This window comes from Notolepis coatsorum (genome assembly GCF_963971535.1).
Source record: "Notolepis coatsorum genome assembly, chromosome: 18".
NCBI classification, from domain to species: domain Eukaryota; kingdom Metazoa; phylum Chordata; class Actinopteri; order Aulopiformes; family Paralepididae; genus Notolepis; species Notolepis coatsorum.
The window spans coordinates 21,983,325-22,007,109 of NC_140182.1; the positions used below are offsets into that span (position 1 = coordinate 21,983,325).

A 23,785-nucleotide genomic window follows, 5' to 3' on the forward strand; every position below is an offset into this window, starting at 1 on the left:
AAGGCACAAGACTAACACGGGGAACACTTACTAATACGGGGACCAAGAGACCAGAAACGAATAGCATCTGACAATGACCATGACAGTAAACAACAGCTAGAGCAATGAACCCACAAAAAGACAAGGAAACACAGAACTTAAATCCACAAGGTAATTGACACATGAGGGTTAATTGGAAATGAGACACACCTGGGAGGGAATACAGACTGGCAGACTAAGGCTACGTTTAGACGAGCGTTTTGTGAACAGAAACCGCAAAAGTCATCTTGCGGTTTCACTTTTAATTTTACGTTTAGACGAGCGTTTTGGGGTGGAATTCTCCGTGCAGACGACGCTATAACGACGGAGCCCCGCTGTCACACGATTGGCGCATATGTCACATGACGTGCTGTGAAGACCCGCCCTACTCTGCCTCTGATTCGCAGACTGTGGATGGGGAATGTGATTGGACCAAAGCAGAGTCACTCGCAGACAGTGGGTCCACTCACGCCGCGGGACAGATTCTTGTGTATTTAACCCTTTCACTGCCACACGACAGCCGGTTGTGTGATAGTAAAGGGTTAACCTTATGTCGTGTGGCAGTGAAAGGGTTAAAAGTACTGCCAATGTAGCCTTCAGGTGATCTCCGTTGATATAGTCAGACATACTTGCTTTGTTTACGTCTCGGCTACTGGCGCATACCTGCTACCTGTGACGTAAGCAGTACGCGCGACCAGAGTCGTGACAACCCTTTCGTCATCGTTTTAACAGATTTATACGGTTTAACAGTTTAGACGAGAGCGCAAAGCTTTTGCGTTTCTAGGAATTCCACCCTGGAAGGTAGTCTCACTTTTTTGCGGTTTCACCCCGTAAAAACGCCGTTTCCGTATAAACGAAAGGCACATCCGAAAAAATATCTTTGCGGATTCACCTGCTAGCGTTTCCGTCTAAACGGGGCCTAAAGTGACACTAATACAAGACAAGACTTAACACTAGACAAGAGTAACAATAGAAACATAACATCAACACAAGGAATCTAACACACTAGGAACATAACACTAACAGGGGAACATGAAGGGCAAGAGACACACTGGGAGACACAGTAAAATGGGAAGGACGCAGAGGAACATAAAAACGGGGGGGGGGGGGGGGGTAGTCCATGCACAGGTGGGGGGAAGTGAGGTAGAGCTTATCAGCTGTTGCCGTTAATATTATCATCAATTTCAGTGCATTTTTAATGGCGGTCCAAAAGGCGGCTAATGAGGGTCCACAATTCTGGTGGTCCGAGTGTGTTAACCCTTTCACTGCCACACAGCAGAAGGTTAACCCTTTACTATCACACAACAGACGGTCGCCGTCGGTTGTGTCACAGTGAAAGGGTTAACCTTATGTGAATTGTCGTAGTGAAAGGGTTAACCGCTTTGGTAGCGCGGCAGTGAATAGAACACGCCAACATTATGGGAAATGCGCTTACAGTCTTCTTCAGAGTGAGACTACAGAAGATAGATACCAATTTCCAATCTGTGCGTTCAGTAGAAAGCGAACTGGCTGCAAGGCTAGTGGTCCATATCCGCTTCCATTCATTTGTGCTAAACCGGGTAGCTTTTTACTGAACGCACAGAGAGGAACTGCACTCCTTTAATGCACTTAATTAACCAATGACTACATTTCAAAGGTTATTTATACAATAGTGGCCAGCCGGGTCAACAACAACATTATAGCCCAACAGAGTGGACATTAGCATTGACTCATCACACCAGCAAGCAGGTGAGCAGCTTTATTTATGATAAATCATTTTAGCATATGGACCACAACACAGTGTGGTATTATAATCACATCATGAGGCAGTAGCTAAATATAGTAGAGGCAATGCTGAGGCAAGAGCTGGTCTGATCAATACATACTGATTATTACCCAAAAATGAAATCATAATAATAATTCTACAGTCAATGCTTTGATTTTGCATTATCACATCAATAACGTGTCATTAATAATCTCCATATAAGGCTACTTGTAAAAATAACATTTTCTATGCTAGTGCAATTATAGAAAGTTGCATTGTAAGTAGGAGGAAATGTACTCAAACTACTATCATTACAGACAATGCAAGCGTTTGCAACACAACGGAAACGTGCACTCGTGTGCATGTTTTTTTTTTATATAAACAGCATACACGTTATACTGTATATTACCAGTTAAAGGGACACACAAAAACAATACTATTTTGCACATAATCTCACACACATCCAAAAACTCGTAGCTGTTTTAATTACAGCTCAATGAAATGGTAGCAGTCCCTATAAGACAAGGTATTGCTAGTGCTGCAATTGACACAACACAAGGATTCAATGTCCCCAATGACATCACTGGTGGCCATATTAAAATGTTTTTTTACTCTCAATACGTTTGTGGATGTGTGTGAGATTATGTGCTAAAACAGCATTGTTTTTTGGTGAAGTGCCCCTTTGAGCCACCCTATGCCACTAGAGTAAGACCACCAGTAGGCTATACCACACACGGGCCCTCAGTTCAGGGACATCTCACAGATCGATTGTGCTTCTGCTATACAGTCGTAATCATTCCACATTCCATTCCAGCTTGTCAATTCTGCACAGTCCTCCCCGTGCCCAGGGCCATAATTGTTTGGCTCGTTTTCAGCCCAGAACCTGTAAAAGAGTAATATAAAAAAGGAAAATAATATTTCTGCCATGACTTTAGTGACTTTTTAACTTAAGCCCTATTTCTTATTTGCCAATGATGATGTTGATTGGTTAGTATGAGGAACCGTGGGGATTGTGCTGAGAAAGGACTCGACCAATCAACATCATCATTGGAAAAGTAAATAGAGATGGGGTTCCAAAAATCTGAGCTATCCCTTTAAAACCAAACACATGGATGATAGTTCAGTACAGCCAGGAAAGTCATGTGTTCAGCGACACAGAAGTCTGCATAAAATATCTTACCGGCTTGTCGGGCTCAATTTCGTGTTGTCCACCCATGTCCAGGTACCTTCTACTATATTGTCAGACAGGCCAATCCAGGCGTCTCCGGTAAACAACTGATTGATGAATGTCTTGAGGGAAAGAAAAAATCGATTGAAAGCATTATAATGGTCATCATTGACACAAACATGTGCAATAATTAGATACGCACATCCACAATCACACATTTACACACACATACACGCATTTTATTTACACACATTCACAAACACCCTCACATTCATAGACACACACACACATACTGTACCATTTCTTGTTGGCTAGTTATGATTGCAAGGTCAGCTCCCAGGGCTCGACATGCATCTCTGCTTCTGAACCAGTTTCTTTTTACAATAGAAGTGAAGTAACAGCTGTTCTGAAACTTCCTCCAGTTAGGAGGACAGGTCCCTACAGGTTTGAGAGATTAAACAAACAAAACATATATATTGAGAAACAGGCAGATCAATTACATCGCCTATCTTTCCAGTCTGGCTTTTCAGTGATGATGTATTTTTAGACCATTTCTTGCAGGCAAAAAAGCAAAGCATTTATTATTCATGATTTTCTTTTATCCATAAACCTGACCAATCTTAGCTAGCACATACATCATGTGTTTTATATGATCCCATGTGTCAGGGGGCTATCCCATACCCTATAAGTAGGATGCACATTGGCTATACACACACCACTCTTCTATTTATAATAACATCTTGCTGGCATAGAATTGTGATAGTTGTGTATGGTTAATGGGTTATCTGAATTGTAATTATTACCAATAACATTCCTAATTGATTTAGCCCTGCTCCCCACATGTGGTCATGCTAACATTTAGCTTAGGCCTTTGTCATTGTTTGTATCTTATGTAACGGAGGTACCGCAGTCTATCCACAGTCACGAGGGACAGTAAGTGAAGTGGCTGTGGACGTTAAGCGGTACTGCAAGTAAAACTCACTCCCCAGAGGCATCCAGACCCAATAGCAAGAAGTGAATTCACCTCTTGGTATAGTGGTCTCTGATGCCGCCCGCGACGTGGGAGACCGGGGTTCAACTCCCACTCAGGGCGCTCCCTTAACAGGGGTCGAATCGAAAAACACAATGCAGAGTAAGATCAGACCGGCTACACGTGGTGCCGATAGACCCGGATGCCCTGGGTGGAGTGAGTTTAGGGGGGTGAGTGTAACGGAGGTACCGCAGTCTATCCACAGTCACGAGGGACAGTAAGTGAAGTGGCTGTGGACGTTAAGCGGTACTGCAAGTAAAACTCACTCCCCAGAGGCATCCAGACCCAATAGCAAGAAGTGAATTCACCTCTTGGTATAGTGGTCTGTGATGCCGCCCGCGACGCGGGAGACCGGGGTTCAACTCCCACTCAGGGCGATCCCTTAACAGGGGTCGAATCGAAAAACACAATGCAGAGTAAGATCATACCGGCTACACTTACATGTATGCTGGTAAAGCCCATGCAGATACATAAAAGACAAACACATTCTGTTGAATAATAATAGCATGTTGTGTTTATTTGAATTGTTTAGCAAATACCAAAATACCCTGTTTTGTCTCTGTGCTCACACTTGGTTCCTTGTAGATCCTCTGGCTGCCCAACCAGGACTGGGAGAGGCCAAAACCTTTTCTAGAGGGGAGATGCGGAAGGTACCAAGTGTGGTAGAGTACAGGGGGGGGGAGGGGATTCATAATGAGAAGGGAATATAGTCTTAAACACTGTTTAGTGTTTTGTGGTGATAGCTTGGTATGGAATTATGTATCCATGTTGTACAGAATTATTTAAGGTGTTAGTTGTTTGTTTATTGATTTTGGTTTGTCTCTGTAGGAGGAGCTTCCAGGATAAAGCCTGGGATAGAAGCTCCTCTCAATGAGAAGTAGAAGCAGGCTGGAAAGAGAGACACAGCCGTGATGGAGCTAGTACTCATAGCCAAGCGTCTAGTTTGTTTGAAAAGTTTAATAGTTTCGTATTTTTGCTCTTATTTTCAAATGGCATTTCTTTGTATGTAAATGCAATGTTATTGTATATAGTTGTACTGCAGCCTGTTTTTCCACTGGGGAACAAAAGAAAAGACGAAATAAAAACAAAACACTGGTGATGTCAACCTGCCTCAGACTCTATTTTTCCACCGCTTGGCCACATCCTAACACCATGTGATTAGGCTTACTGTATACACAATTTCACATGTGTCATTTTCCATCGTCATGGTCATGTGAAAGAAGGGTTTCACACTCAATTTCATGGAAATTGCACATGTGAAGTCAAGTTTCAAGTTTCTTTAATAGTTGTCATACAGAAGTACAGAATACTTTTGTACAAAATGCTTCTTACTGTTGCGCTCCAGAGACTGTGCATGACAAGATAAGTATGAAATAAAAACATAGTAAAAATTAGAAGAAAAAAAAAAGAGGTCACAGTGTTCAGTTTAGACATATGTACAATGTTCGTAGACGTAGTTACCATACAATATACAATACTGTGCAGTGTACTAATATACAATACTATATAGTGCAAGGCATAAATGGACAAGGTGCAGTTTAGGTACAATTCACAGTAGGTGTACGAGTTGTAGTGCAAATCCTTTATCAATAAATATAAAGTGTAAGTGTGTTTGTGTGATCTAAAGTGTGGAGAGTGGGTGCTGCAGTGTGTTGTTTGTTTGAGTGAGTGTGTGTGTGCGTGTGGGTGTGTGTGCTGTGTGCATTTGATGGTTGTTGCATAGTGATTATTGTTCGTTTAGCGATTATTGTTCGTTTAGCAGCCTGATGGCCTGGGGATAGAAGCTCCTTCTGAGTCTTTCTGTGCTCGCCATAAGACTCCGGTATCGCTTGCCTGACGGCAGCAGTTCAAAGAGGCAGTTGTTCGGGTGGCTCGAGTCCTTAATAATTCTCTTAGCCTTCCCCTTGCACCGCTTGTTGTAAATGTTCTGGAGGGTGGGAAGCCCCCCTCTAATTGTGCGTTCGGCTGAACGTGTCACTCTTTGTAGTCTGTTACGGTCTTGTGCAGTGCTATTCCCAAACCAGGAGGTGATGTTGCCGGTCAGGATGCTCTCTATTGTACATGAGTAGAAGTTCCTAAGGATCTTCTGACTGACTTGGAACTTCCTTAGGCGCCTGAGGAAGTAGAGGCGTTGTCGTGCCTTCTTCACAACACTGTCAATGTGTGTGGTCCATGTCAAGTCCTCGGATATGTGGGCTCCGAGGTACTTGAAACTGTTCACTCTCTCAACTGGTGCCCCGTCGATGCTGAGGGGGCTGTAGTCCTTGACCCCCGACCTCCTGAAGTCCACAATCATCTCTTTTGTTTTGCTGACGTTCAGGGAGAGGCAGTTCTCCTGACACCACTGTGACAGGTTCTCTACCTCTTCCAGGTAGGCCCTTTCGTCGTTGGCAGAGATCAGGCCCACCACTACTGTGTCATCAGCAAATTTGATGATGGTGTTGTTGTTCCGCTGTGCTACGCAGTCATGTGTGTACAGGGAGTAGAGGAGGGGGCTCAGAACACAGCCCTGGGGGGCCCCTATGTTGAGCGTGATGGATGAGGAGGTGCAGTTGCCGGCTCTTACCACCTGGGGTCTGCCCGTCAGGAAGTCCAGGACCCACTGGCACAGGTCATAGTTCAAGCCCAGGTCCCTGAGCTTGGCTATGAGTTTGGAGGGGACTATGGTATTGAATGCTGAGCTGTAGTCGATGAACAGCATTCTCACATAGTTCCCCTTCCTCTTGTCCAGATGTGATGCTGCTGTGTGCAGCACATGGGCTATGGCGTCCTCCGTGGACCTGTTGGGGCGATATGCAAATTGCAGAGGGTCCAGGTTGATGGGGAGGGAGGAACAGATGTAGCCCTTCACTAGCTTCTCAAAGCACTTCATGGCTATGGAGGTGAGGGCTACAGGGCGGTAGTCGTTGAGGCAAGCGGGCGTAGATTTTTTGGGTACAGGGATGATGGTGGACTTCTTCAGACAGGTGGGGATGACGGCCTGTTCCAAGGACAGGTTGAAGATGTCAGTGAATACCGGGGCCAGTTGGTCGGCACAGACTTTTAGGACGCGGCCGGGGATGCCGTCCGGTCCTGCTGCCTTCCTGATTCCACTTTTTTAAAGATCCGTCTCACCTCATGCTCTGTTACCCTGAACACTGAGTCTCCATCAGCAGACCCCCCCCCCCCCATTGCCGTGGTTTGTAGGCTGGTGTTGTTATTCACAGCCTCAAACCTCGCATAGAAGGAGTTGAGATCATTTGCTAAGGAGATGTCACTGTTCAGTTTGAGGGGGGTTCCTTTGTAGTCTGTCATTGTTCTGAGGCCCTGCCACATGCCTCTAGAGTCAGCCTGTTCAAACTGAAGTTCAACTTTATCCCTGTAACGCCGTTTTGCCTCTATTACTGCTCTCCTGACGTTGTATCTTGCCATCTTGTGTTCTTCCATGTTGCCTGTCACCAGCCCGGTGTTGTATGCTGATGTGCGCACTTTCAGAGCCTCACGGACGGATTTGTCTACCCAGGGCTTTTGGTTTGGGTAGATATTAATTTTGGTGGTGGGGATTATTACTTCTACCTGAGTACAGACATAGTCAATCACCGTTTCGGTGTATTCGTTAATATTGGCTGTGTTATCACGGAGTACACTCCATTCTGTGCTTCCCAGCACTGCTTGGAGTGACTCTACTGACGTCACGGTCCAACGTTTAACCTCTCGCGAGACCACCGGCGTTCGCTTGAGACACTGTTTGTACTTAGGCAAAAGAAAAATTGCAGCGTGATCGCTTTTACCGAATGGACTAAGAGCCTGTGACTTGTACCCATTCTTAAATTGCGAGTATACATGGTCTAATATGTTCTCGCCTCTGGTGGGACAGGTCACATGCTGATAGAAATTCGGCAGCACCTTTTTAAGACGCGCGCTGTTGAAATCCCCCAAGACCAAAATGGCCGCGTCAACGTTAGCTGCCTGGAGTTTGTTTACCTCGTCGTGAAGTTTTGAAAGTGCGACCTCAGTGTTCGCGTGTGGTGGAATGTACACTCCGATGAGGATGATGGACGTTAACTCTCTTGGGAGGAAGAAGGGTCGACATTTTATCGTGATAAACTCCAGGTCTGGGGAACAGTGGTTAGACATTTCCTTTGTGTTGCCTAAATCGCACCACTCTTTGTTTATCATGAAGGCAATGCCGCCTCCTTTCTTCTTTAGTGACTCTAATGCCGTCCGGTCTTTTCGTAGAACGAAGAAGTGGTCTGCCGGTTCTATTGCATGATTCGGGACATCTGGACTCAGCCAAGTTTCTGTGAAACAGAGGACGTTACAATCCCGAATGTCCCTCTGGAATTGGATCCTTGCTCTGATGTCGTCCAATTTGTTTCCTATCGATTGCACATTGGCCAACAATATGCTGGGCAATGTGGTTCTGTGTCGTTTGGACCTCAGTCTGTTCCGGACCCCGGCTCTCTTTCCTCGTCTTCGCGGCAGCTTTTTTTCTTGTCCGTGGCCGGCATAACAAAGGATCTCGGTGGGCCATTTCTGCTGTTCAGCGATCCGATCCAGAGAGCAATCCAAACGGTAAGTTTTTCTTAATCCAATGTCAATGATTGACTGACGGTCATACACATATAATGCACCAACAGTTGGTGCAAATAAAACTCCTAATACTATAAAAATTAACAAAATAAAGCACAGTCTCGTCGGAGCGATCAGAAAGGCAGCCATCACAGCAGCGCCAGTTATAACAGCAAAGAGGGAATGAATGAATGGGAAATTAATGGGAGGCCATGTCCTCACTGAAAACTCAACACTAGTCATTAGCACAACTGACAATAGCAATCAACTGCTTAAATATCAGGAAAGTAAATTTAAATAAAGTAAATATAATTGTCTCTGCCAAAACCAGCCAAATTGTTAGCCTATAGTTTACCCTTGTTTTTTGGAAATATTAAAAGAAAAAGGGGAAATATGTCATCCCAAAATATAACAAAAATCCCTGTAAGAAAAAAGATCTGCTGAATGACTTTCCTAGTTTAAAATCTCAATATGTTTCTAAGACCCTAAACATTGAAAATATTTTGCTCAATCAAATAAGCTTCCTCTACTTTTACTGGTAAGCAATTTCGTAGAGTGCCTTGTCTGCTTATTTCCCCAGAGCTGGTGATGGAAGTAGCAAGGAGGTCCATGTCTCAGTTCCTTCCCGTCTCTGATGTAAGCAGATGTAAGCAGTTAGGAACGCCCTACCCACAGCTGTAAAGGAATGTGAATCACTACCCACTTTCAAAACCACTCTCAAAGAGCACCTATGAGAGACTGCAATTCGAAACTGGCCCCTGTAAATATCCTAACCCAACCCCCTTCAATGTACAATAAATGTCCTATTAATATTAAACCCAATAATACACGAGACCCTCTTCTTGGGACCAAGTAAGGTTTCGTCAAGAGAGAGAGAGAACAGATGGTGGAGGTAAACGGTACCCTATCCCCCCCCCCCCCCCCCCCCCCCCCTCCCAGTGAGCTGTGGTGTTCCACAAGGAAGCATACTAGGACCGCTACTGTTCCTAATTTATGCAAATGACATGTCGTCAGCTTGTGACTGCAACTTGTTCCTGTTTGCGGACGACTCAGCCCTGCTGGTCTCTGACAAGAACAAGTTACAGGTTGAAAAAACCCTCAGCTCGGAACAAGGCAGAATCTGCATATGGCTCGCTGATAACAAACTATCATTACACATGGGCAAAACAGAGTCCATTCTCTTCGGTTCAAATAACAAACTTAAATGTGGAACACCCTACCCAAAGCTGTAAAGGAATGTGAATCACTACCCACTTTCAAAAACACTCTCAAAGAACACCTACGGGAGACTGCAATTCGAAACTGGCCCCTGCAAATGTCCTAACCCAACCCCCTCCAATGAACAGTAAATGACCAAGTATGGCTTTGTCAATATTCCAATGTACAGTGTACAGTGTCCCCCACCCACCCCCTACCCAACCCCCCCTCACCCAACCACCTCCAATGTACAGTCTCCCCCCCCCCAACTCCCCAACCCCACCCCACCTACCCAACCTCCTCCAATGTACAGTTTCTACGTCAAATGTATATACTCTCTTTTCTGGACACTTTTTGTATCACAAACAGTACTGTATTTGCAAATCTGGTATGTCATAAATGTATAGATGTAGCAGTAGTGTCTGTATGTCGTGTGTATCATATATGTTATGATGAATTGAAAATGGGGGACCCTGATGTAAACAAGACGAAAGTCTTTCTCTGGTCTGCATCCCCTTAACAATTGTAGGCCTATGTATTGAGCTGTACTGTACTGTACTGTACCCATTCTGCAATCTGTTAATAAAGTTTTCAATCAATCAATCAATCGATCAATCGTCGATAATCCAATGTACAGTTTGTCATGTTATGATTAATTGAAAATGGTGGACCCTGATGTAAACAAGACGAAAGTCTTTCTCTGGTCTGCATCCCCTTAACAATTGTGTGTATTGAGCCGTACTGTATTGTACCCATTCTGCAATCTGTTAATAAAAATGTCAATCAATCAATCAATTCAATCAATCAATCAATAGTGGCACACACCAACATTATGGGAAATACGCTTAGCTTAGCACAAATGAATCGGAAGCGGCTACAGACCAACTAGTATCTGTTGGCCAAAAACAACTCTCCTGGAGTTTTATGCTAGGCTAGTGGTCCGTATCCACTTCCATTCATTTGTGTTAATGTTCCAATTTTTGAATTTTTCAAATTACCAGATGTTGCAGAGAATGCTGTGGCACTGGGGACGTCAGGTGACTTGAACCACAGACGAAGCTAGGAGCGATCTATTGTGTAAAGGACGGTACACGTATCCGTACCGAACCGAACAGTTTCAGTGTGTACCGTACGCCGTACCGTACCGAACGGCTGTGTAGTGTACCGAACGAATACAACGGTATGTTAACCACTAACGACCGCCCACCGAGGGCTGTTTTTTTCACAATCTAATATAATTATTATTTATTTTTTTATTTTTTCACAAGTCGATTATTAATTTCAATATAGAATATTCGTTGACAGCCCTACAAGTACAATTAGTTACTGCACACTACATCACCCCTGAGTGGAACATGGAAAGCCAAACGTTCCCCCACTGTACCCAAAACCCGTACCGAACCTTGACTTCAAAACCGAGTTACGTACCGTACCATGGTTTTTGTGTACCGTTACACCCCTAATTAATAGTATTAATTTCTTTATAGCAGCAAAGACTGGAGAGCCAGAAAATACGTCACCCGCGAGAGGTCTATGGACCAACTACAAAAAGTCACCTGATGACATCACAAATTTAAGTAAAATCATTACCACTACACATGTCTTAGCACTCCTCCTCAAAGACATCATTATTTTGTCTTAATTTTTTCTTACCTGCAATCGCGGCGTTCAATGTCACTTGTAGCTGGTCTCTCTCTGTTGTGATGCTGTGACACCTGGCTTGTAGCTGTTCTATCTGTTGAGTCAGGTTGTTGTAATTGTCCCTTAACTGGTCTCTCTCCTCCGTTATGTTCTTGCTGCTGATCTGTAACTGGCCTCTCTCTTCCATCAAGGTGGTGTAACCTTCCTGCAGCTGGTGTCTAGCGTCAACAAGATGTCTGTAATTGCCCTGTAACATGATCATGTCTGCCGTCAAGTTCACGTGACTCTTCTCTATGTGCTCTTTCTCACTGTTGCTAAAGTTGTGGCTGATTTGTAACTCTTCGAATGTCTTAACTATAGCATTGCAACTGCCCTGTAACTGCTCTCTTGATCTTGTGAGATTGTTGTACTTGTTCTGTAACTGGTCCCTCTCCTTTGTCATCGAGTCACAACTGCTCCGAGCCTGGTTTCTGTCTCCAATCACCTGTATGTAACGTTTGTGTAACTCGTCTTTGCCTTTCATCAAGGTGTCCTTATCTGTCTGTAATTGGTCACGGCTAGCTTTTAGCGGTTCTTTATCTCTGGTTAGCTGTTCTTTATCCATGATTAGAGCATTGTTACTGCTCTGTAGTTGCATTTTACGGGTTCTTAGAGTGTTTCTTTCCGTTATCAAGCCATTGTTTGTGTTCTGTATACGATCTTTCGTGGTACTCAATGTCATGTAACTGGCCTGTAACCTGTCTCTGGCATTTTGTATCTGCGTATTTTCTTTGCTCACAGTGTTCAGATTCTGCTGTAGGTTATCTCTATCTTGAGCCATGGCATTATATTTGTCTTGTTGGCTTTTCTCGATGTTGTTGACTGCAAAAGAGAAATGGTAGAATACTGATGAGCACAAAAATGCCCCCAGAACAGTGATCTTATCGTAATCATAATCATTATCGCACTGGAAAATACATTTAACATTTAACTAGGGCTGTCAGTTTATCGCGTTAATTAGATAAATTAATTACCCAGCAAATTATCGCGTTATGAAAATGTACTCACAATTTATTAAAATCTATATATATATATTTTTTTTTATTTTTTTTTTTTTGTATTTTTTATCTCATTCATTCCATAAGAACGTAGAATAAACATTTACAAACTTTTTTTTAAATGGTTTATTTGCATGTTCTTGGTATCTGATTCTAGAGACATCTATGGATCTCAGGGAATGTATTTCCAGTGTCAGTACTGTGTCTGTTACTAGGCTTGAGTAAATTGTAATAAACCAAATGAGAATATCAATTCAATTCTCTTTTTTTACTGTGAATAACACCATGCTAAAATTGACCAGACCTGAAAAATCTAAGCAAATGAATAAATGGAAGATGATTAAACAGAAGGTTTTGTAGATACAGTACTGAATTCTGCCATCCGGACACATGCAATTTGAAATATGATTATAGAATATAAAATATCAGGCCTAAAATGGTTATGCGATTAAAATGCGATTAATTCGATTAATTCATTACAAATCCTGTAATTAATTAGATACAAATGTTGTATCGCCTGACAGCACTAATTTAAATATGTTTTAATCTCATTCATTCCATAAGAACGTAGAATACACATTTACAGATTTTTTTTTAATATGGTCCATTTGCATGTTCTTGGTATCTGATTCTAGGGACATCTATGGATCTCAGGGAATGTATTCCCAGTGTCAGAAATACTGTGTCTGTTACTAGGCTTGAGTAAATTGTAATGAACCAAATGAGAATATCAATTCAAATTTTGTTTTATCTTTGACTGTGAATAACACCATGCTAAAATTGACCAGACCTGAAAAATCTAAGCAAATGAATAAATGGAAGATGATTAAACAGAAGGTTTTGTCGATACAGTACTGAATTCTGCCATCCGGACACATGCTATTTGAAATATGATTATAGAATATAGAATATCAGGCCTAAAATGGTTATGTGATTAAAATGTGATTAATTAGATTAATTAATTACAAATCCTGTAATTAATTAGATTGATTTTTTGAATCGCCTGACAGCACTACATTTAACATTTAACAACAAATGTATGAAGTTCTCACGGTGAACGCTCTGTCCGATGAGCCCAGCTAGTAGGAGAGCACACAGCAGCCCCAGGCACACCGCAGCCACTCTGACAGGTCTCTTCCTCAACTCGTACACTGAATCATGTAGGAAGCAGATATGAGGTACCTTATAATAAAGGACTTTTATGCAGGGGGATACATGTGTATGCTTGCATTCATTATGTAAATGAGTGGATAATTTTTTATACCTGAATATTGAAAGCTGTTTCCATCCAATGACCTGTAGCCATTTTTACTATGATCAATATCCATGGTCGATTCACTGTTGGCTGCTACACCTCAGATTCCTGCAAGAACCTATGTAAAGATTAATATTTCACCTGGACTGAGTCAGACATAGGTTAATACCAAATCACACCTGAAACCAAAGTAAACCTTACCAGGTCTTACAACGGGTAAAATCACACTCCTCTTGAGCAATCCTGCATGCGTTATTCTCCAACGGAACAGTGGTAGTGAATTGATTTGAGGGAAACCAACCTCTATATGGGGGCAGGCACATTCATACTGGAGGCGTGCCAGAGGGCAGAATCAGGGGAGTAGGCTTGGGGGGGGGGGGGTTAGGTTGATTTCAAGGGCCCAGCACTGGAGGGGGCCCAGAGTGCACTATTATTATCTTTTTATTAATATGGTTTTATTATTATCCTTAAGTAAGTTAATTCATTCAGTCCATTCATTGAAGATGAACGCAATGCGACACCCCCCCAACAGTTCAGGTGCTGAACTGCTGATCCGAATTTCTTTCAAATTCATGTTTGCACAAAAGTATGGCACGCCCTAATATGATGACCACTGGTGGCTAGCCAAGACCATCGATGTGGATACTGATCAACAAGATGTGAAAGTGGAATTTCTGCATCCCCATGGTCCAACAGAAAAGGTTCTGTTTCTGCCCAGTTCAAGACATCATAGTGAAACTAAACGGAAATGCAGAAGGAAACGAAGAGGAGAAGTGGGTGAGAAAGTGGAGATCAGGAAGTGGTGTATAAGAGGTAGATGAAAACAGAGACAAGAAGAAGGGCTCCTGGTCTCCATTACTGTTTTTGTTGTTGAAAACAGTGCATTTTGTAATAGTTGGAAACGGTGTATGTAAAGTTTGTTGTTATTACAATTGAGTTAACAAAATGTTCAGTATAAGACAAGGAGTTATTAGTTCTTATCATTGTCACTTCCATCTGTTTAAAAAATGCATGTGTTCATTTATCAGAGATGCATATACAATTTTGTCAACTCCGTCAGTTTCTCGTCAACACCGTCAGATCTTTGTCAACACTGTCAGATGTTTGTTTTTGTTAATTTTGGGGGAAATACTAATTTCTTCTTCAGTTTATGTTGTTTAAGTAATAAAGGAGCATCAGATCTTCATCCTCTTGTCTTATTTACTTTTTTTTTATCATATCAAAATTAAAAACAAAGTTTGAAAATGCAAATATTTCTAAATCTGGGTTTTCAGAATAGTGTGAAATTACACCTGAGGTTTATATATTATATTTGATTGCATACCAGAGTAACTAAACACTATTACAACATACTTCAGAACTTTAGATTCTTGTTGGACTGGAATAATTAGAATTATATACTTTTTTGTGTGTCTGACAGAGTTAACATATCACAAGTTTCAAAGGGAAACATGTGAATTTGTTTAAAATGTTTTTCTATGTAGAGCCTCCACCTTTACATGGTTAAATAGCTCAGACCTTTCTCTACATGAATATACAACTCTAATCAATATAGTGTGCATTTTCAAAATATAATATTAAAAAGTGTTTTGTCCCGACTCTCAAGAATCAATGATGTTTGATTTTACAAAACAGGGGAAGTTCTCGATAAGCTTCTAGGCTTCTAACTTCTCCTTCACAATATGGTTATAACTTATTATGTGTTACACAGGTAAGAGGGTTGAGTTCCAGTAGTGGTGGCAAATAAGGAGACGGAATAGCTCTTGAACAGTGAATTCTCTTTATTAGCAGAATTACCAGAGCAGTCAGGAATACAAACAGACTCAGGGCGTCAACTGAGATGAAAGCACAAAACAAATAAACTAACTAATAGGAAAAAGGCAAGGAGCAAGTACAGCAGCACTTGTCCTGGTATCGCCTGGTACTGGTTCTGAGATTCGTGAAGAGCCGACGAGGAACAGAGAAAACAAGTGTTACTATAAGGACAGCATACCAGACATTCCACACGTTCCACAGAGTGACAGCCAATCCCAGGTGACAAACAATAATACAATTAGAGAGAGAAAGTGACAGGTGACAGAATGGTAGCTGGGCTCTCAGGTCTAACAAGACCAGAGAAACCAGAACGTTACAATTATGTATTGTTTTTACTTTTGTTTAACTGTGTTAATAAATAAATACAAATAAATACAAAAAATACTTCCTGTTGCAGTGTTTGCTAATATCAATACACATGTGAAACCGCATTGCCAGGAACAACTTGGGTCCAGGTTTATTTCCTGTCAGCTCTTGTTATTAGCAAACACTACAGGAAATCATGGGCCTGTTTAGAATGTTTATGTTGTCAAGCTAGAAAATGTCTATGGAAGGCATTGTGATAGTGGTAGCAATGTCCTGAGCTGAAGTCTTACAGTGTTACTGACCTATACAGGCCTATACAAACACAATCTCTGTTCTGCACAGTTTGACGTATAATTAATTGTATGTAATCTACCTCATTCAATCCATTCATTCAACCCTTTATTCTCAAAAAAGTAAATTGAGGTTTCCCTCATTTACAACGCTGTCAAGATTACAGCAAGCATATTACATATATAAATAAATAGAGATAAGGAAAACAGTCACAGACTGAAGTAGGGAGATTTGAAATCATATTTTTAAACTGTCCATGAGATAGTGGGATATTGATTTCTAGCTAGCATTGAATTTCCAATCTAGCAACTTTGTAATATAAGGCCTTATAAGATTAATTATAATATGAACGGATATCAATGTTTATTTTGCCCCTCTGCCAGAGAGGACCAACCCACTTCATGGTCACTTGTGGATGTAATCTCCAATATGTAGGCAAAACATCTAGACAAGTCATAACACGTATTATCGAGCACATGAGTGCCATTAGATGCAGGGACGAGAAATTCCCCATAGCAAGACATATAATGATCTTTCCTATATGACAAGTCAGGAATGCACATAGAGGTGGAAATCAGAGTCCTCTAAAAGGAGTCCAGATGGATTTTCTATTTAAAATGTAACCAATTAAAGCCGTATAGAGGTATTGATTGATTGATTGATTGATTGATTGATTGATTGATTGATTGATTGATTGATTGATTGATTGATTGATTGATTGATTGATTGATTGAAAATGTTATTAACAGATTGCAGAATGGGTACAATACAGTACAGCTCAATACACACAATTGTTAAGGGAGTGCAGACCAGAGAAAGACTTTCGTCTTGTTTACATCAGGGTCCCCCATTTTCAATTCATCATAACATATATGACATACATGACATACAGATAGACAGTACTGCTACATCTATACATTTATGACATACCAGATTTACAAATACAGTACTGTTTGTGATACAAAAAGCATCTAAAAAAGAGAGTATACTACATACATTTGACGTAGAAACTGTACATTGGAGAAGGTTGGGTAGGTGGGGTGGGGGGGGGGGGGGGGGGTGGGTAGGTGGGCGGGATGGGGAAACTGTACATTGGAATATCGACGAAACCTTACTTGGTCCCAAGAAGAGGGTCTCATGTATTATTGGGTTAGGATATTTACTGTACATTGGAGGGGGTTGGGTTTGGACATTTACAGGGGCCAGTTTCAAATTGCAGTCTCCCGTAGGTGCTCTTTGAGAGTGGATTTGAAAGTGGGTAGTGATTCAGGTATAAATGATGCCTGTAAGATAAGGGTACATTCTGGGGACAAAAGAGATGTGCCGTTTAAAAAGATAAATGAATGATGTTCCATCTGCTCATTTGTAGACCCCAGAACAATTACTTCAGTTATTTGTCCCCAATTAAATGTATCAATAAATATCTCTAAATATCACTATTCAGTTACTGTACCTGTTTCTCAGCTTCACTCTTCCACTTTGCTGTTCATCACAACAGATGACAGGTCAGTCTTTATAGTTTAATTATAATAACACAATGTACTTTGATCAAGTGACAGGTCAGACTTTATACTTGAATTATAATAACAGTAATTTAATATTATCAGTTTATGTGGAAGTCTTTGTGATGTGTGCACCTGCATTCCAGTGTGTGTGTGTGTGTGTGTGTGTGTGTGTGTGTGTGTGTGTGTGTGTGTGTGTGTGTGTGTGTGTGTGTGTGTGTGTGTGTGTGTGTGTGTGTGTGTGTGTGTGTGTGTGTGTGTGTGTTTGTTTGTTTGTTTGTTTGTTTGTTTGTGTGGAAAGGAAATTCGGGATATACTGTATGCTTATTAGCTGTTGCCGTTAATATTATCATCTATTTCAGTGCATTTTTAATGGCGGTCCAAAAGGCGGCTAATGCGGGTCCACAATTCTGGTGGTCCGAGTGTGTTAACCCTTTCACTGCCACACAACAGAAGGTTAACCCTTTACTATCACACAACCGACGGTCGCCTTTGGTAGCGCGGCAGTGAAAGGGTTAGAACACGCCAACATTATGGGAAATCCGCTTACCGTCTTCTTCAGAGTGAGACTCCATTCATTTGTGCTAAACCGGATGCGTGAATACTTTCCCCAAGGCAGTTGTCCTTCCGCGTTCGGTTTGCGCGGCCTGATTGGCCACTGACGCTTCTCTCAGCGCCCAATCGCGTTGCGCCTAGCTTTCAGTTCCACAGCCCAAGTCCTCGCCCATTTCCTCGTATTGTTCATCTCTCTATATTAACATAACGCGCTATTCATATCAATCAACATCACATCAATATATAAATAACGTATTGTTTTCATCTCTCACATCAATAGTCCTCGCCCATTTCCTCGTATTGTTTTCATCTCTCTATATTAACGTAGCCCATTTCCTCGTATTGTTTTCATCTCTCTATATTAACGTAATGCGCTATTCATATCAATCGACATCACATCAATATATAAATAACGTATTGTTTTCATCTCTCTATATTAACGTTAGACTGTAAAAATCTGTTCTATAGGCTATATTTAGTCTAGTTTATTAGACATAAAGCATTTAAAAATACTTTGATTAGTCTACATCAATAGCACATTGTCAAGGTTGACAGAATAAAGTTCCAGCACGGTAGCTATTGAGTTAGTATATTGTGCACGGCGGTAGCAGTTTTAGTATATTGTGCGCGGCGGTAGCAGTTTTAGTATATGATGCACGGCGGTAGCGAGTTGAGTGATAGTGAGTTGAGTGATAGTTAGTTTTAGTATATGATGCACGGCGGTAGCGAGTTGAGTGATAGTAGTATATTGAGCGAGTAGTTAGGCGATAGTAGGGCTAACGTGATTGGGCGCTGAGAGAAGCGCCAGTGGCCAATCAGGCCGCGTAAACCGAACGCGGAAGGACAACTGCCTTGGGGAAAGTAAAAGCAAACCGGGTAGCTTTTTACTGAACGCACAGCGAGGAACGATAGGTTATGACTATAACCAAGTTCTGTTAATAATGGTGACGCTCGGCATCACTGCTGCACTGTACCTCGCACGCGCACTGAATAAAGACCACAATGTACCTTTATATCCCAATATTCGTCTGACCACACCCCTATCAGCTTACCTACATAAGCAGGGGTGGGGCCACATACTCGCCTCCTTCCCAAGCTTTCACCACAAGGTGAGATCAAGGGCAGCAGCGGCGTCTGATGCCGAGCGTCACCATTATTAACAGAACTTGGTTATAGTCATAACCTATCATTCTGTATCATAATGGCTCCGCTCGGCATCACTACTGCACAAGGGAGGCCGAGCGAGAGCCATCGGCCGACAAATACACCCCGCTGAGGCCCCCCACAACCATCAGATCAGGGAGGACCGAGCCCCCCCGACCCCCCCTATTGGAGGGTCCCGGGAGGGCGACGGACCCGACCGTGCGAAGAGGCACTCAAGCAACTCAACGCACAGGGTGAGCAGACCGCCTGTGACCCCGTGAGCCTGACCCCACGACTACACACACGCACAACCCGCCTGCCACTCGGGAACGAACAGAGGGAACAACCTCGTTACTGCCCCAAGAATCACGGGGTCAAAAGCAAACCCAACCCTGTGGCAAGGCCGTAGCAGCGGAGCGCGAAGGAAGACCCAGACCCACTGAAGGGACTGGATCCCCTGGAAAACGGGGGCCCGGAGAGGTCAATGGCGCCAGGCATCAAGACCCCACCAGGCGGTCACTTAGTGACACCGCCCCCCACATCGCCAGCGTATTCGGATAAGGCCCCTCCAAGAGCGGGCCCTTTCCCCCCAATAGCACACCGCCTGGCACACTGACCCTGCAGAACAGGCAGTCAGCATGGCCGTAAGCACACAAAAAAGGTTAACCAATGGAAGCAGGCAGCGCACCGGGGAAAAACCAGGCAACAGGCTGTAACCTGAGCCTGGAGCACTGCGGACGAGACAGGCGCCAAAGGAGTTAGCTGAGAACAGCCCCCCCGGCGGAAGGGGCGTATGCTGGCGTTGTTGCATGACCAAGCCTCCATTTAAAAAAAACCCACCCAGAAGGGTTGAGGCAGAGAAGGCTGACATGATTGGCAGACGTCATGAACGTGCAGGGGCACCCTCAACCGGGTAACCCGGGAGTTGACACTGCTCCAACACACCAGGGAATCAACCACCTTGTCGTTACCCAATGCGGTGGTTGTTCCTATAACCCCTCAAGAAAAAACTCCAAAACACACCTGCGGGTACACACTGGCTATACCGCAGTACAAGTGTTTCAGTTTAAAAAAAAAAAGGGTTATCCCAGGCCTACGGGTCGACGAAACATTACTTCGGACCGGGCCCGGCGATACGGGGAGCACAGGGTCACCAGAGGAGGTCAAAGACCACCCCAACAGGCCCCTCTTCGCCATGCGTGAGAGAGGAGCGAAAAGAATGGAGAACCAGCCCCAAGCACACCGTACTTGGTATTCCCAGGCGGTCTCCCAACCAAGTACTAACCAGGACCAACCTACGTAGCGGCCGAGATCTGACGAGATCGGGCGCGTACAGGTTGGCATGGCCGTAAGCCATTACGACAGTGCAGAGTACAAAATGTACCCAACCAGGGTCTCCATAGCGCTTAACCCTGTGACACCCGGACCGACCTGGCATTTTTCCCCCTGAAAAAAGCCCAAGTCCCTCAGGGTACCAGAACAGCAGATCTGCATCCCCGGCGGACAACGGGTTTAACTGATCCGGACCAGCGTGACCAGAACCAGTCCCGTGCCCTAACCACGCCAACATGCCTACTCCAGGAGAAGGGGCAGATATGCGTGTTGATCTTAAACATGAAAAGAAGGCGCCACCCAGACGTTCGGTGCGAACCGCGCCCGGTGGCCCACCCCCAGGGCGTGAGACCCCTCTACATATGTTCAGATCCATTCCGTCATCATCCCCCAGATATGAACGAGAATCTGTCGACAACCAACACAGGTCGTCGGAAGAGGAAAAAAAACCCATCCCAGTTGCTTTATAAAAACGCTGTTTTAACCTCAAGCAACCAAGGCATGCCAGTCATTCGCCTGATCTTCAACAGAACACCCCGAGCTAGCATTATGCGTGCGTCGGGACACAACCACATCAATGAACAGGCTATTTAGACCTGTCATTGAATCCCCAAGGCGCCCAGGGGAACGACAAGAGGGGTGTGATGCTTCCTAACTCCAACTCTTTTTAATAGAAAAGAAGGAAGCACCAACAGCATGTATCCCAGTCTACACAGCCGGGGGTAATTTTTTTTTACATTTTTACATCCCACCACCCTCCCATAGAGAGGAGACGGAAATCCCCAAAGAGACTTCCCACGCGAGCTGTACAGATTGAAAAGAATATATTGCAACCTTGAGCCATGTAAATTTTGGTTTTAGGGCTCTCCGGGGAGGAGGCACTGAACCCATACACACTCAATAATCGAATTGAATCGAATACACACACAATAGAGCAGGACTCCTTTTTGAAGTTCTACTCACCTTGACAATCTGAGGAGGAGGCTCTGCACTCTGAGGAGGCTCCCTCACATGGAAGGAGAGTCCTAACTCACAGAAGGCCCGAATAGGAGCTTCGTGAGGAGGAGCCCTGACCACTCCCCGAAACAGATCCATCATATGGACCCGAACAGCTCACGGAAGTCCTACCAACAGAGACACGCACAGTGACGTACTCTATGGCGGGGGAATTTCTGCGGTGCACACGCCCAATATTCCAGGGCGTGGGACCAGGAAACTCCCCCCCCCCCCCCCCTCTTACCCTGTAACATGCCGAACAGCAACGTGACAGGAACCTTGAAGGACAGGAGGTTTTAACCCCTGCCTATCAAAGAAGGGGAGAAAAGGATTACCAGTTCACCCCTTTACGACCCCACACCCATGATACGATGTAATGACAAAAAAGAGTATGACACAGTCATATTCTGCTACATGAAGTGTCTTTTCAACAGCTTCACACAGCTCATGTGCTAACCTGCTATCTGATTTTTACTAAGGAAAAAACACAGAATAGAGAGGGCCCCGGTACCAGACTTACACATGTGCTTCTGTGGCCAACCCAACCCAGTTGTAGGTCACACGACACACACAACCCATTATCACCTACAAAAAATGGCAAAAACACTCTACAGAGGAACGCCGTTTTTCATAATGAGAGAATACATAATTCTCGATTAGTATCGGCCACAGGCCTTGCTAAGCACACACGAAAAGTGACCAAACAATCTTTTCTTTAGGAAAATATAGTTTCTCAAGCGGTTAGCACAACCCCAACAACTAAGCTAAGGGTCACATCGTATCCCTACCACACAGTGACACAATATATTGTAACAACATGTCTGAGAGGAGGGTGAAGAAGTCCCCAGGGAACCGGGGGGAAAACACCCCTCCTACTTTACCCTTAATACGGCCAGTTAAACAGGTAAACCTGCTAATATGTGAACACACTGTTCATTGTCATTACAGGCTGAGAAAATAATTCATTCTTTACGCATATGTCACTAAGCATAGCTTTATAGGTTAGTTTAACCCCCTTAGTTGTGAGTACACGGTACATGAACACACAATGTTTCTCAACACAACAAACCAGATCATTTTCACATCTGTAACAAACAACCCGATTTGCATGGAGACCAGTGACAAGACAATTCACACATAACTCGCGTCGTATCCTAAATGTAGTGCAGCAACACTCGTTTTGGAAAACATCGTTATTTACAAAACATTTAGAAGGGAAAGAAAGAAGAAGTGTTCAAGGTCTGGTCAAGACCCTTCCTACCGTGAGCGCAGATCAAGCGAAACTGCAGTCTCTAACAAGGCACCGATAGTAAACACAGCCTTCCTGTGTTGTCGACACGGGCAGCGTCGCCGCTCCATCCCGCCGCTACGGTTCCCCTTGTTGACGCAGTCCTCGCCGGCCGGCCTCAGGGTAGGTTCGACTAACATCCTCTGTCAAAGATGACGTCGTAGTCAGAGTGTTTAAAGCATGTTATAGTCTCAGAACGTTCAACAGTGTAGCATTAAGCTAACGGCCGCTCTCGGTTTTCGTAAACATTGTCAGCTAGCCCCCATAACACTAACAGACAAGTGGTGCTCGCAAGCAAACATTACTCACCAAACCTGGAACCCACCGCTTCTCACAACAGCGGTGCGTCCTACAGTCCAGCTGTGTCGCTGGAGGGTTTTACCCCATCCAGCCGCAGCAAGGAGGACTGCAGTTGGGAGGCATGTAGCGGCGTGAACTCCCAATACGAAAAAACCGGCGGAGGTGTAGAATGATCATCATCTTCCAGACACCCCAGTACGAAGACAATATCGCCGTATTTTCTCGAATATAGTGAGAGAGAAAATAAAGATATGATGTCAACGTATCTCTTGTTTTCCAACTTTCTCCTACTAACAACATCGTCAAGTGGGGATCTACCGAAGGCACTTCCTTGTGGTGAAAGCAAAGAAGGAGGCGAGTAAGTGGCCCCACCCCTGCTTATGTAGGTAAGCTGATAGCGGTGTGGTCAGACGAATATTGGGATATAAAGGTACATTGTGGTCTTTATTCAGTGCACGTGCGAGGTACAGTGCAGTAGTGATGCCGAGCGGAGCCATTATGATACAGAACTGCACTCCTTTAATGCACTTAATTAACCAATGACTACATTTCAAAGGTTATTTATACAATAGTGGCCAGCCGGGTCAACAACAACAATATAGCCCAACAGAGTGGA

General features: G+C 43.6%; 1 long non-coding RNA gene across 1 annotated transcript; it reads right to left on the reverse strand.

The window, feature by feature from the left end:
* Window positions 1-2,355: 2,355 nt before the first annotated feature.
* On the reverse strand, window positions 2,356-3,367 carry LOC311244727. The gene is made up of 3 exons (XR_014620717.1): window positions 3,229-3,367; window positions 2,943-3,052; window positions 2,356-2,645 (listed from the first exon to the last, which is right to left on the reverse strand). It is a non-coding gene; the product is annotated as an uncharacterized lncRNA (long non-coding RNA).
* Between the last annotated feature and the right edge of the window lie 20,418 nt (window positions 3,368-23,785).